Below are 2,975 nucleotides of genomic sequence, written 5' to 3'. Positions count from 1 at the left end.
TGGTCGAGAATCCCCAAGACTGTATTTGTTGGAATACAAACACTTCACTTTGGTGTGTATGATGCTGTTGCGACTTTCAATGATGGCAACATTGTAAGGTGCAAGGTATTTAGAAATATGGGAATGAAGATAGGTTCTAACGTGGTACAAGCGATGCTTACTTTAGACAAGGAACGCCTTCGGGCTGCAGACAGGGCTGTAAAGAGTCTAGAAATACAAGCAAGAGTAAACAGGAGGAGGAACAAGAGGAAACTGGAGGAGGAGTTTGCAGAGGATGAAGATAATCCATCCTATGGACCTGGAATGAACTAAAAAGTTAATCCAATCTTTGTCGCTCGACTCCCAAAACTTTTATTTTCTCATACTAATTACATGTTTTCTAAGGATCTTCCAAACATATTTGTTTCAAACTTTCAGTAAATGTTACACAGTACCTTCTGCATAATTTAACACAGCCTTTTTCCAAAAAACTGTATATTTTTGAATATATAAATAAAAAATTGCAAAAAAATGTTGTGAATTTTCATTACAATTGAAAAAAAATCATCTTTAATAACTGAACTAAAATTTTGTAAAATCCCTGTGTTAAGTTGTAGCCCATATTCCAATAAATAATCTGTAAAAAGTTCAACTTCCTACCTCAAATACTTTGTGAGGAAAGATGTAATTTTTGAACATTATTTTAACATTGTAAGTATAGGGCGTTCCGGAGCCCCTTAAGGAAATGTAACTCATCCATGAAGAAATGGGCTTACAAGACATTTGTTTGACTGATTGTGGAGTATTGTTCATCATTCTGGGATTCTTACCAGGTAGGATGGATAGAAGAGACGGAGAAGATCCAACAAAGAGTGGTGTGTTTCATAACGGGATCGTTTAGTTGGTGTGAGAGTGTCACAGACATGCTCAACAAATTCCAGTGGTAGATGTTACAAGGGAGGTGTTGTGTATCACAGAAAGGTTTGCTACGGACATTTTAAGAGAGCACACAGGCATTTTGCAAAATGACCAAAGACTAGAAAATTTGATAAATTAGTGCTAATATAGGGGCTTACTGCAGTCATTCTTCACATGTGCTGGTCATGAATGGGACAGGGAAGGGGTACTACAAGTACCCTCCACCACACACCATTAAGTGGCTTGCAGAGTGCTATGTAGACGTAGATGACAATCACCTCCTGGGGGGATAATGATGATTGATTTACAATGTGACCACCATTATCCCTAGGGGGAAATGATGGTTTACAAGGTGACAGTCATTATGTCTGGGAGGCAACAATGGTCACTTTGCAAAATGACTACCTTTATTCCTGGACGGTCAGTTTACGGAGTGACCACCTTTATCCCAGATACTACCAGCTGTGATGTTGGTCCATGTACAGGGTGAGGTAATAACGGTCAGTTTACAAAGTGACCACCATTAAAACTGGTGGGCAACGACAGCCAGTTTACAGGGTGACCACCATAATCTGGGAGTTATTGGATGGATCACCTGGGTGTCACCTACTGGGGGGTGTCAGCTACTGGGGGTGCTAGCTACGGTTCTTAAAACTGTAATGTAACACCAAAAGCTGACACTGTGTATGTGCTGTGGGTGACTAACATTACCTCGAATGGATGGTTCAGTCTATTGTGGTGCAATGATTATCAATTTTCAGAGTGGGGCATTGACAATCAGATACAGGGTAGGACAATGATGGTCAGTTTACAGGTGGAGCAATGGTGATCATTTGACACAGTGACTACCATTACCCTTGCACATGAATATGGCAAACTTGGAAATTGTGTCAATATACATGTGCAGATGTCAGCAAGTTGAATTGTGATGTCACTTCCATTTACATCGAAAGAAAGTTGTAATAAATTGTCCACACATCATCATGTGAAGCAAAACTGGGGAATGACAAAACGGAAATAAGCAGATTGGAATTTCATTCATATACACTGTGGAATGAATAAAAATGGAATGTATCGGAGTTTCATTCAAAAAACGAAATATAACAGATGAGAATGGAGTGGAACAGATAGAAATAGAACAGATCGAAATTCACACTAACCATTAAAAAAATGGGATGTTATTGCCTGAATACACCTGGGACAATATGGTGATCCCCATTATCCCTCAATTCTACTGGGTGTAGAAAGAATAGTCAGTTGACATGGGGACTAGTGTTACCCCAAGTGTGCATTTCCCTCAAGTTCACAAAGTATGAAATGCAAGGAGATTGCATCAGTGTGAAAGCGCAGATGTCAACAAGTGTAGTCACAATGTTGACAAGGCAAGTTGAGACTTGCTTCAGCAAGCAAAAGGGAATAGTCAGTAAGTTAAGACTTACTGATGCCAGCAAGTCAAGACTTGTTCCAAAAAGGGAAACATTTAGTAAGATTCACGACTTCATGTGCTCAGGTCAGTATCCTACCCACACTGTCACAGCCACACCCCTTCACAATCACTTCATCATGACAATTCGCACAGTTCACTGACTTTGACTGAAGACATCACAATCCAAGATGGTGGAATCCATGATGTCATGATGGTGTCATAGTGGATATGAAAACAAAACAGCTGATTACAGTGCATACCAGTCATTAAAACTAAAGTCATCAATCAATATAGTCAAGTGGATGCAGTATTTCTTGATTTCCAAAAAGCATTTAACTCAATACCACATGCACGATTATTACCAAAAGTACAATTTATGGGGTGTCAAGCAAAATTTGTGACTGGACTGAGGATTTCTTGGTAGGGAGGATGTAGCATGCTATCTTTGATGCAGAGTCATCGGCATATATAGAAGTAACTTCAGGTGTACCCCAGAGAATTGTGTTGGCACCCTTGCTGTTTACATTATATTCTGATGACCTTGCAGACTATATTAATAGTAACCTCAGACTTTTCACAGAGGGCACAATTATCTGTGATGAAATAATGTCTGGAAAAAGCTGCATAAATATTCACTTGGACCTTATCAAAC

The sequence above is a fragment of the Schistocerca americana genome, chromosome 2, assembly GCF_021461395.2.
Source record: "Schistocerca americana isolate TAMUIC-IGC-003095 chromosome 2, iqSchAmer2.1, whole genome shotgun sequence".
Lineage (NCBI taxonomy): Eukaryota > Metazoa > Arthropoda > Insecta > Orthoptera > Acrididae > Schistocerca > Schistocerca americana.
The sequence above is the reverse complement of the archived record's forward strand: the minus strand, read 5'-3'. Positions refer to the sequence as shown.